The sequence below is a fragment of the Branchiostoma lanceolatum genome, chromosome 10, assembly GCF_035083965.1.
Source record: "Branchiostoma lanceolatum isolate klBraLanc5 chromosome 10, klBraLanc5.hap2, whole genome shotgun sequence".
In the NCBI taxonomy this organism is placed as follows: Eukaryota; Metazoa; Chordata; class Leptocardii; order Amphioxiformes; family Branchiostomatidae; genus Branchiostoma; species Branchiostoma lanceolatum.
The window spans coordinates 12,936,970-12,950,533 of record NC_089731.1 but is presented as its reverse complement, the minus strand read 5'-3'; positions in this window follow the sequence as shown (position 1 = coordinate 12,950,533).

The following is a 13,564-nucleotide window of genomic DNA, read 5'->3' as shown; positions in this document are numbered from 1 at the left end:
CCGCACAACACAGCATGCATCCGCGACTGAGCGGTAAAAAGAATAGTACGACCAAAATCTTTGAACCGTTTGTAAAAACTTTAATGTGAAAGCACTATTAATCTTACCGTACGGTAGTGTAATAAGTCGGCTTTTAGATAATACGAATAAGATTATGAAGTTTGACCAGTCGGCGTATAAATGGGCGGACCTTTACAGCTGACTGCTGGGGTGAGTCGGCAGAGGGGAGCAGAGTCACATTGATTGGTCAATAAATTGTACATCGACCAATCAGCATACAACAGTGTCTGATATGCGGTAAATCGATAGTATTAACCGTAAGTTTATCAAGAAAGCCAATCAGCATCCACATTACCCTTGAGACCGCACAACACAATATGTATCCGCGGCTGAGCGGTAAAAAAATGCGACCGAAATATTTGAACCGTTTGTAAAAACTCTAACGTGAAAGCCAGTGAGGCATTAACTTGACTGTTTGGTAGTATATTAGTAACAAGTCGGCTTTTAGATCTTAGGAAAAAGATCGGCGTAATTATATATATAAATGGGCGGACCTTTACATGTATACAGCTGACTGCTGGGGTGAGTCGGCTGATGTTCCGAATGACCCTGCATGACCCCTTTTAATTTTGAAAGAGGACGTCAAAATGTTAAAGAACCGTGAACGTTTATTTGTTGTTTACTGTTATTTTTTTCGATTGTACCCTCGAATTCAACATATGGATATGTAATGCTTCTGTATATATGCGTAGTTTTCAACATTGTAATTGTATGTGCTGTTTCTGACGCCCAAAATCAGCCACTGCTGCCTGGGTGGTCTTGTATTGCCGTTGCAATTTGAATGAAATAAAATGAAATAAAATGCTTCTGTAGGGTACGCTACTATAATTTGCCATCATTTTTGTGCACTTTCGTATATCAATTGTATTCCATGCATAGAAACTAGATGTCATAAATAAAACTAGTCGGTATGGCCTAGTTAAAAGTAAAAGGATTTGATATCATTATCAAAAGCTATAGAAAAGAACAGTACTAATATCGATTGGATCGTTGAAAAGACGAGAGAGGTGATCGCTCCGTCGTGTCGACGCTTCTACCCGCCAAGAGAAGTCGCCCTGGGGGACACGTTTCTGGGCAAGCCAGCTCCGACTCTTTCCCGTTGTGTTCTCAAAAATTATTATATGTATAGTCTTTAACCTTCATTTTGATACTAATAAAAATTATTATTATTGATAATCTCAGAAATAGATGTATTTTTTGCCATGATATTTGGATCTAACACCCGGAAGATGTCATTGTAGACTCTAAGATAGACTGTAGCAGCGATGAAAATCGGCTTGTATGATTTAACTGATACAGTATTATGTTTCTTTTTGTCTATGATACCTGTATTATTGTTTGCAGTGGCTGAGTTGTTGAACTTAACATCAAAACTGCCACAAACACACATACATCTTCATTTTCCCATTTTCGAAAAGACCAATTCTTGGTAATTTGACGGTCGTTTTGTAAATCTTGTTGCGGCGGTCAAGTTTGGTACTGCAGGTAAGGCTCTTATGAGGTATATGTAATTTTCACGTTTGAAAGTGTATTATAACATGAACTTCAAAATCCTATTAACATATATGTCAATAAAAAAGGGCAGGCATCCATGTAATTTACTTCTACATGAACGAAAGCAAGCTTACAGCAAGTTTGACATATAGTTACCTTTAAGGAATAGCATTACAACACATCAGATAACATTCTACATCTATGATATCATCGAGAAAAAAGGAGCGACATTTTAATTGAAAATGAGGTTTGCTTTCCTTCTTGACTGTCCTGTACACGATCTTCCCAACCTGGTTTCTTTCACTAACGTTAACATCTGTATCTGTATCTGTATAGCCAATATAACCGCCCTTCGGCGTAACACACCAGCTTCGCAGGCACGCGGCGCGGCAGCAGCTGGTTATATTACACTGTATGGCCTGTCACACCTAACATTTGCACATCTGACTGCAATCGCTATTTAGTAAAGGTGTTCCTACAGCATCTGATGGCAACGAGTTCCATTCTACTATGGTTCTCGGGAAATACGAATTTTTGAACACATCAATCCTTGGTTTATAACTCTGGTACTTAAAGGCATAACCATAACATGACCATACTTTAATGACTTGCGCCATTATATAGCCCAATAAACAACACTGTTCTTGCCCAATAGTCCGCTACTGCTGCTGGGATCAGGGTTCGCCCCGCTATCTCTAATTCACCCCCAATTAATCAAGCCTTAGCGTGCCAGGTGGGAACAATGGCAGAAAGGTAACGGGACGGCCTACAAAACGTTTCATTGGTTGGAGCGCCGTGCGTGTGTTTCCTCACATTATGGCCTGTAAAGCTTGGACGCAGCGTGGCAAACAAACAAGATTGTTTTCTCCTTCTCACCTATAGTTTGGCGGTTTGGATCTAACTGCGGGATCAACTGGAGAGACGACGTGATACCAAATGTTGCTGTGAGTTTAGACGGAGTTCTAATGGACATCATTCATGATTAGAAATCGAGACCTTTTGAAAAGCTACACGGAAGATACGCTGTATTCTCCCACCAGGGTGTACCCTTTCGAGTAGCCCTCTTCGTTGTATTGTGTCACGCCGTGTAAAGGTACGAATGGTGGTATTGTTAGCGCCGTTAATAGCGACCTGGGGGGACTCCGTTACAAATTGGTGTTTGTGCCCCCGTTGTGTTTGAATGTTTAAAGAGCGGGGTTGTCAAGCTAGACCCACCAACACGACTAGTCTGAACACACACGGATTGGAGAAATGTTCAAGATCTGTACCTAAAAAAGCTGCACACGTAAAAGGATCCAAGCAGGTAAATCTTGAAGGTAAGACCAACAATTTCCTACCATAATCGCCGTAATGCAGTAGGTGTTATAATTACAGGTGTACGGTAGCGTGTGGGTTGTTTTTGTGGTTTTCCGCTACATTACGCACGCATGTAAATGTACATGTATACTTACCCCCGTGACCCTGACCAGATCCTTGTAGATACGAGGCACAAATATGACATGGCGTGTGCTTCCTGTACCTTTCTACACCTTAGATTATCTTTCTTCAAGATTCCTTCGTGTTTTATGACAGGATGTTTATGACAGATCAACAACGCTGAAAGGATATAGCTGTGCAATTCTTAAATCGGCACATATGATATATCATAAACATTTTCCTATGATACTACAGGGACAAAGTATCAGTGATATCTGATTGATATAGGTAGTGCAATATTTTGTTTCTATTGCACGGTAAGTTGATACGCCTAGAATAAGCATCTAGTGAGATTTTCCCGTAAAAACGAGCTTCAAGTTTGTCTTTAACCAGCACTTATCAAAATAATCTTCTACTAATCCGATACAGTTTGCATCTTTGGATAAACCAACGTTAGCCAGTGTTTATAGAGAAGCCACAGTAATCCTTACTCGAAATGTACGCGGTTTGGGATGGCGTGCACTGATCCGTGAGGTTTGTGAGTACAGGTGTGAAATACAGTTACCACGATTACGCGAGGTCACAGTTTTAGAGTGGGAAACCATATCTGCGGCCTTGAAATCAGAGAGGTTCTAGAAAATTTGATCACACACAAATCTCAAGATCGTACAATATTCAAGCAGATGGTTCTCTCCAAGCTTGGCGACATAAAGAAAACGGGACAAAATAGAAAGCCCAACAAAAACGCAAAAAAAACTCGTCAAAAACAGCCGGACCCATCCCTCTGATTGGTAAGTAAGCAGATGGTATATTGATTGTCGCGACTTCTAGCTGCACGGTTTCTTCTTTATGTGTCCATTTCATTGACTGAAACATTTAGAGAACACGAATTCACATCATCCGCCCAACATCTGCTTGTAGGTTACCAAAGCTTAAAGATATTCAGAAGAGTCAGATTGCATTTGTGAACACCGATTGAAGAACAAAAGATTTGGGGCAAAGAATTACGATGACGATTAGATCACGCTGTCCGGTTAACAATATAGCGTCAAATTTATTATGATGCTGCACATATGTTGTGCATGTTGTAAACTACAATGAAAGCACAACAATAATGATGAATCTACAGCTCTCACGTACAGCGTATACCCGCATCAATATTGAATGGCTCCAGCGAAAGAACGAATTATATAGCTACACTGTATGTAAGTAACAATAGAATTGTCTCTGAATGGGACTGAGCTTGCTGTGTTGTGACCTCCACAGTGACATCGTGACTCCGCTTTATACGCCGGTACGTTGGTCGGTGTCACCCTCACGCAACATGGTCATACGTCACTCACAGGAAAACCTTTTATAACACACAATGCGCGTCAGGTCACGTAAAGTCAGCTTTTAATTTATATCACTCCGAAGACCGTCGGCCTAGATCCCCTCCGGACTTGCTGTCGCGGGACATTAAGTCATTCAGGCATGAACCATATGTATACTGTATTCAGTAATGTAAACCACATAGTTACAGTTCATACGTGACATTCGGGCATCGAAATGATATGTCGAAGCCAGATTTAGCTGAAGTAACATCGCTTCTGCAAATTTTGTTTTCATTCTTTACAACTGACATGCAGTGCCCATTTGTGGATCTCAAGAAATGTGTCTTTTATTTAAAAGACAGCCATTTAGTATTCGATGCTGTTTCGATCAAACGTAAAGTATCCTATTTACAGCAATTATACAGCAAGGGTTGAGGTAAAGGGAAACCATAAATTCATGCCACATTAAAAAGTGTTTAGATAACAATGGCCAAAGAAATACTAGCTTCTTTATTTGACTTTAAAACCTATTCACGTCGTACCGTATTTTTCTTCATAAAAATAAAGACCTGGTCCGTTTCTTCTAGTTTCTAGCAGACTGACTAATAGGAAGAAATACAGTAATTTGCCAGGGGAGTTTGGCTGCCAAATGAGTTGACCGGACGCGGAGGGGAAATGTAGCCTTACCGTAGACTGGCTCTCCTGTCCAATTATTCCCTTTTTGCCGAGTTTTATGATCCCTTACCCCCCGTAGGAAAGCCTGGTGGTATTCTCTAAGCAGTGGAGTGGGTCCGGTTGGTTTTTGACGTGTTTCAGGCATTTTGTAGGGCTTTCTAGTTTGTCATGTTTTTTTTTACGTCACCAACCCACACCTCTGACGGCAGTCGCAACGTTTTTATCAGGCATTGGTCGTTGCGACTGCCGGCAGAGGTTGGTGACATTAAAAAAAACACATGGCAAACTAGAAAGCTCGACAAAAACGCCTAAAAACTCGTCAAAAACGTAGCCCGACTCACTCCTCTGATGGTAGAGTGCCTGGTGGAGGCTTAGTTTCTCCATCCCCTGTCTAATCTGATTGTTTCGCTGTAGTAGGCAATTTGTAACGCTATCTGACAATCTTGCATCAGAGCCGTATTCAGGTGGCTGTCTGAATAAAATCAAAGTTTGAATGCCCACACTTTGTATACGTCTATATACCAGACACGAATCACACCATAGAGTCGATGCAAACTACCTGTTTTCATCGATATCTTTTGTTTCGTGATCCATTTAAGTCCCTCGGTGGCAAACACTTCTTTTTATAATAATAACAATAATAACTTTATTGCAAGTTCATGCCCGAAGGCTAATTGCAGACAAACAAGTACATGGGAATACATGGGAATCAAAAATAGGTATCTAGGCTACTGTCAAAGTTCTAAGTTAACTAAGGTTGACTATGGTTGGGTTTGACTTCTTTTTTGAAGGCAGTGGAAAATAAAGAGACCCACGTTTTTCATCGTAAGTGGGTTTGTTGATTTTAGTAGTGATATGGATTTTTGTAAGCTATTCAAATGGTGAAAGCTAGGAGAATTAACGGAAGCTGCTTTACATAAATCGTTTCTTTCGGCCTCATATAGAGGGCATTGGCAAAGGAAATGTATTTCATTTTCCACTGCGTTCATTGTACAAAACTTACACATTCTCTCGTGAGCGGGCAGCTTTTTATATCTACCCTTTTCTATTTCTAGTGGATGTGCACTTATTCGTATCTTACACACAGCTGACCGTTGTTCAAAATCTTTGTTGGAAAGATATTTTTCCATTGAGTATTCTGTTTTAACATTCCTATAAAATCTTAACTTACTGTCATCGATAGATAATCTATAAAGAAAACTTTGAATGTAAATGTCGGTCAGCCTTTTTCTTAACAATGTACATATATGTTGTATGTCTAGATCGAGATTGTTGGAGTTCCAGATAAAGGAGTATCCGCTATTGTCAAGTACATCTTTCACATGTTGTAACCAGTTTTTCTTGTTGCTATTCACTTGGGAAGACTGTTGATACAATAGAGCATCTACTTGTAAAGGATGAGTCAAAGGATCGAGTTGTCTGAGGCGCAACCAATACTTAACTATGCGGATTGACACATCTAAATCTACCGGGAACACTCCAAGCTCTGCTTTACTTGCTATATTACTGGAATTTCGGTGCACTCCAAGAATATTTTTACAGAAACGGTTCTGCATAGTTTCAATCGGACACCTGTCATTCAAATGGTCCTTGCCCCAAACTTCACTGCCATATAACATAATAGATTTAACACACACATCAAATATTCTTAACAGAGCCTTAGGGGACAGAGGAGAGCGAAAGAGCGGTTTGAGACTGAAAAGGGCTTTGCGTGCTTTTAAGGACAACTGCTTTTTTGCTAAGGAAAAAGTGCCTGATGAGGACAACAATAGTCCCAGATAACAATAAGAATTTGTTATTTCAATAGTATCTGAGCCAAAGGAAAATTTCACATTTTTTACTGATCGTCCAGATTTGTTGAAAATTACAACTTTAGTTTTCTTCATGTTTAATTGTAGTTTCCATTTTGTACAGAATATGTTCAGTCTGTCCAAGGCACGTTGTAATCCTTTTTCCGACTCTGAAAATATCACGACATCATCAGCATATAATAAACAAGGAACAAGTAGATTGTGTAGAGTGGGGGGTTCACAGTCGGGATTATCTAATTCTTTGACTAAATCATTTATGAATAAGTTAAAAAGTGTGGGAGAGAGGTTACATCCCTGTCTCACGCCTCTATCAGTAGTGAATAATGGTGTAAGACCCGTAGAGGTTTTGACGCAGGTCTTTGGATTAGAATACATTGATGTAAGTAAACTATAGAATTTACCACCTATTCCCGAACTTAGTAATTTGTAACGGAGTCCCTCTCTCCACACACAGTCAAATGCTTTTCTAAAATCTACAAAACATGCATATAAACGTTTGTTATAAGTGGCTGACCTGGAAACAATCAGATTACAAACAAAACAGGTTGGTTAATGGTTTGTTATTTGATATGATATGTGGCACGAGCAAATCATTAGTACATAAGTACATTAGTAGATAAGTCAGAACTAAATGGCTTACTTCAGTCCTACATTGAACCACTTTTTCTTTTTACGTAAACGTTTTTCTTCCAACGAATTTCTCTGTTTTTCTTAACCTATCTATCTACAGTGGGTGTCGTGGACTAAATGGTATAGACTTCACTATGTAAAACACAGTTATCTAGATCCCTAAAGATTTATTCCATCTATATTAACCCTTTTGGGGCTAGTTATTACATTTAAAAGCTGCGGAGATTACGTTTTGATGTGAAACGTCTTTGTCTAAAGTAACATAATACTTGAGAAATGGAGGATGTGTTTCAGATATTCTCGACCCCCTCCCCCCTTCAGGTCTAAACGAACAAGCCCTATGTGCAATAACGTTGGAAATATGCCAGTCTACTATTTTGCAACCCGACCTTGAGAAACTCCGGGGAAGATGTGTTTAAGATATTCTCGACCACCTCCCCCTTTAGGTCTAAACGAGCAAGCCCCTATGTGTCATAAAGTTGGAAACACGCCAGACTACTATTTTGCTACCTGCCGTTAAAATTCTTGCACGTTTCCGTTAGACGGCCACACCTGCATCTATACACCTGTACCGTGACCCTTAAAGGTTGGCAGAGATTCATCAAAATGTATCCCACAGCAATGCCAGGGATCGTTTCTGAATATCGATTTTTCCAGAGCTACAACCTAAACCTTGTCAACTACAACAGATGGTCAGCAAACTAATATCGTATTTAAGGTAACGCCGATATTTTGTACCGCCTTTAAGTGTCCCGTGACAACAAACCATTTTCAAAGAGCCATGATCAACCGCACCGATCGCTGCCGTCACATCGAATGTCACACGTCCTGGATACCCTTTTACACACACTGAGGGGCCTGACAAAGAACGGGAGGGGTAGCTTTGTAACTCAAATAGTACGGACAGATCTACACTCCTATGACGTCATAACGGAAGCTAAAGTTACATGTATTTGGCAGTCTCCCAGTAGTCTCTACCAGACTAACTACGCCGGCTATAGGGAAGATATTTGCCAGGGGAGTTTGCTCACCGGAGGGTTTCATTCCTTACCGTGGACTGACTCTCCTAGCCAAGTATTCCTTTCTTGGCCGAATTCTACAATCCATACGCCCGTAGGAAGGCCTGGTGGAGTCTAGTCTCCTAGCGTGTCATTTTGTTTGACGTCCAATCAAGTTGATAACAAACAAAAAGGTTAACAAATTTCCATTTAATATATAACAGGAATTCCCTATCACAAAGCGAACCTCATTCTAATTCCTGGTCACGATCGCTCACTTCGTCTTACGACGTTCAGTATTTTCCATAGTAATCGAATTCGTGTCCACAGTGCATTATTGCCGATTTCCCTTTCATGCACACAGCCAAGCTAAAATCAATTCCTTGCGTACGCAGTTTTAAAGTAGTTAATAGCCATGGGTGTACACACAATGAAATAAATGACCAAGGCACATTAAGTCACTAAATCTTTTAATGCTTTTGACTTACGCCACGTCTCGTCGATTTTATGACGTATTTTGTTCGTTTATGTAGAAACATATGGCTTCGTTCCTCTCCGATAATTTTTTCCAATTAACGAGGACCCATACCCTTGCACTGACCCAATATCTGAGCACACGGGTGGGAGGTACGCACCACAAAAGCTGCTTTATCCTCTGGAGAGAAAGCCGGCCAAAAGGTAGGCACTTGTAAATCCATCAGAGTTATTGATAACATATTAATTGAAGGCGACATTTTCGTGTTGCTACGTCCAAGAGGAACGTAGAGCGTACGGGGTGCCTTCGGTAGGTAGATGTTTGTTTGTCAGCGGTGTTCGTGGCTTAATCATATTATTATTCCTTGATTCGTTAAGTACCTAAGTACCAAAACACAAACATACACACACACACTAGCTTGTATTTTTCTTATGTGCTTCCTGGTAAACAAAAAATGCCATTTGACGTCGGTGTATATGCCCTTTCACGTACATGGGACTCAGTGAGCAGGTCAATCCGTTCTACCAGACACTGCGGGAGGTGTTACGTGGTTTCGAATGTTTGTCGTGGGAGAAATTTATATCTTAGTTTATGTACAAGCTATGCTAGATATGATACACGCAGCATACTAGAGGCATAAAAAGTGTTAGGGGTTAAGCCGATACGTATAAGAAATGTCAAGTATTATCCTGCGTTCTTTAAACAATTCCTCACAAAATTATCGCTCTAGACATGCCCTATAGTTAGTATTATCAAACGGAAATTACGATCATACAAACAGGAAACGACCCCATCAATAATTGCTTTACATGGATAGTATTACGCCAAATATTATATAGCGTGCGCACTTACGAATCTCCCAGTTCAGAATTGCATGCTCGCTTCTGTCATATTGGATTGTCAAGGGCATACCGTTATCGGTCTAATGGCTTTCACAGTAATTAACGTATTTGTGAAACCCAAATCGTACACTCACTCCTGCTATCATTAAGCCGGCGTCACAATTCATGCGAGCGTCGGCCGACTTTGTAGATCGCCCGAAGCTCGCCGAATTTCAAAATCGCCCGAGCGTCGACCGTATTTTCCAATGAAAATCTCGGGCGACGTCCGTCGAACACTAAAAACTAAAAATCCCCCACGAGATGGTACCATCTCTTGGGCATGGACGAAGTCAGTATCGACTAACCTGGTAAAAGGCCAATATTTGGATCAACTTTTATATCTAAAAATCGCCCGAAGCCCGCGTGATCGAGAGGACGTCGGCCGTACTTCGGCCGAAAATGCACATTTGAAGCTCGCCAACACGTCGGCCGAGCTGAATTTCTTATTTGTGACGGGGGCTTAAGCAGGTTTTTCTTAATGGGCGTTTGGCACGCATACTGGCAAGAGTACAGCTGATCGCATTGACATTGTTGGTTTTTGTGATGTAATAACTCACACGTAGGCGATGTTTCTGTCTCTATAATCACATCATATGGTTCACTTGAGTAAGGGTTTACGGCAAAACGCTGTGAACGGTTACTGTGAACGCACTAGTTTTGATCCATATGTTTGTCCATATAGTTGAGAAAACTGTGAAAAGTGTTGCGACGTTTATGGGGTAGGAAATGAATACGGTGTTATGGCGTTGCATATCATGTCACGTACCGTGACTATTCTCTTTTATACAACCATTGTTACCAATTGTATTCTCCCAGCAAACGGGTTTCTTCATCAATCAACCTCGAAGAATGCGACTGTAAATCAGTATGTGTTGCTGTTGTTCATAAAACCGATTAGATTTGCCATATAGTATCAGTATAATACGTTAGCTATCATTGTATATCGTTGTGCTACATGTATGTACGTAACTTCTTTACAATAGTAATGTCTAACTGTACTCATCAGAAAACCATTGTCACGAGAAGTTAGCTCATGCCCCTTGACATTTCAGAACAGCGTTTGCGTCGAATAAAGCGCACTTCAGTTTTTATGACAGACATGTTTATAGTAGTAATTACCTTCCTGCCATTCCGGACCCATGATTCACGATGTTATGGCATTGAGCTGCCAATGTTCTCAATATGCAACATGTGTAACCTATTAGACACGGAACATTTAACAACTTATAATTATGATACCAGTTCTAAGGTTACGTCATGGATCAAAACAGTCAACTACTTGCGTACCCTCAACAGCGCCATGGTACGATGTGTATTGCGAATAGTATTCAACTATAGTCTACTGAAAACATATTTACAGGGTCACTGAACTTCTTCACAGGAATTCGCTTGCCACAATAGCAAAGGTCGAAGTCATAAAGCTCTAGCTTTTCATGTGAGATGTCGAGTGCTTGCTCATTAAAGTGCGAACACTTGTTAGGTGCCGTCCAGAACGGACGTTCATGTGACGCCATGATGTCAGGGCACTGCGAAACGCAAATATTTACCCATCAACATAGGATTGCAGCCCCATGTACCTGTTACTGATGAATACAGTTACAGTCGCAGTGGTGGCGTCTAACATGCTGATGCAAGGAGAGAGATGCTTATAAAGGTACCGAAGTAACACTGTGGTGTTTTAATTTTTATGACTTTACTATCTTACAGCGTGACTCTAGGAATGACCAGTGTGCTAAACGTTTATCCACCATTTTTGAAGCTACTACAGGTAGACAACATATATGTGTGTCTGTGTGCGTGTGTGTGTGTGTGGTGTGTGTGTGTGTGTGTGTGTGTGTCACTGTGTGTGTGTGTGTGGTGTGTGTGTACGTGTGTATGTGTGCCGTGTTTGTGTGCCATGTGTTTGCGTGTACGTATACGTATGCGTGTGTGTGTGTGCGTGTGACCGTGTGTATGTATGTATGTGCGTGTGTATGTATGTGCGTGTGTGAATCCGTAAGCGCGAAGCATATAAGCTGCCATCTGTGTTGTCATCGTTAGCTTCAAAACCTATCTGTGATCGCTATTTGTCAAAATGTCATGACCTACACATGTCGTACATAACATCTCAAAGGTAGATACGGTGGAGTTGGGGGGGGGGGGGGGGGGCGGTCGTAGTCGAAGTAATGTACTAGTGTAAAGTTTGGTGTGTTATAAACATTACGTCATGTATTTGTAGCGGCGAACAGAATATTCTTCACTTCGATTCACTAACATTTCTCTTTCTCAAAGAACTAGTCTCTCGGCTCCTACACATACATCACATCTACATGTACTTAGAGTAAAAATAAGGCAATGTAGTGATTACAATTGATAACATGTAAGTTATTTTCACCTTGTGGTGTAACGTTGTACGTTGCTTCTGGTATTACGTTCTTTTTATGGTAGTATATTCACCACATACCAAACAAGGTAAAACACATGCAAGGTTTTAGGTACATCTGACCAATCCATTCAGCAAACCAATAGCGGAATGTTATTGTTGCTCAAATTCTCCTTTGTTCTTGTATTTAGCCACAAACGCCATTCGTCAGTGCACATACGCGTACTTAGGTCTCGTATATTTGACACTATGGCTCTTTAATAATATGTATCAGTAGGTTAAACTTTAATCAAAGTGCCTTTTTAAAGCATCGCTTGTTTGCCCTTGTAAAATACAATGGCTTCGCGGCCTATTCATAGCGTTTTAGCCGGCCGAATAAACTTATAGAGAAACGTGTCGTCTCTGGGGTACGTGGGTATTTCAGGTTGTGTACACACTTTGCTGATAATGTTTACTGTTGATACTTTTACTTTGCACAACATTTGCAGACAGTGACGTAGGTGTTTTCCGTACGCTTCGATGGGGAGATTTTTCCATGCCCCAATCGGGTTGTGTGTGCTACAAATACAGCGAAAGGCACACTATCAAATTTACGTTTAAATTTCCACCATAGATTAGCCAAATTTAGAAGCTTGGCCCTCATTCGTTTGTGTTGAAGTCATAATGGGCTAACCATTATAATGATAACCATAATAATTTTATTGCGCAACAATTGTACAAGGTACAAAGTATGGCATCTACTTGTACATAACTACAGTTCCATAACTTAAGGCTAATCTACCTAATATAAGAGTGTGTAGTATGGGATAGGCTTTTGCAATCATTCGAGGAATTTCTAACGTCTAGACATTCTTTAATATATTATCCTATGTATACCATGCAGGGGTTGTCACACGTCAATATGTAATTAGATTTTCTATTCAAGTCCATTGAGATAAATCCTGGTATATACGATGAGAGCCTTGTGTATGATGAATTATAATACAGTCTACATCATTTTGAATCCATAATTCAGAAGTGGTGCCGTAAAGTGCACAATGTAGTCTGCAATTACCTGGGTATCTGATTGCATGCGCTCTTGCATACATACCTTAGATACAGATCTTGACGTAGTAGACATGAAATCCCACGTGGGCATTCATCTATAACAGCTTAAGTGCCATCCTGTCAAACTGTAGGGTAATCAGAATAAGCAGCACTTTTCACAGGCTGTATTTCAGTGTTGTGTCGGTATAAACGTAAAAGCTCTCATGTGGCTTTGAGCATCAAAGATTTATAGCTTGAAATATAATAATTCCTCCAATGATGGTGAAAGCCCATTGTCATCCCATGCTATTCTCCAAGCAGAGGTTTCGATCGGGGGGCTAGTAGTGGCCGGGATTTTCAACGCTTCCCTACTAGCACCCCGATCCAACCTCTGCTTGGAGAATAATCCCATACTAGGTAAAA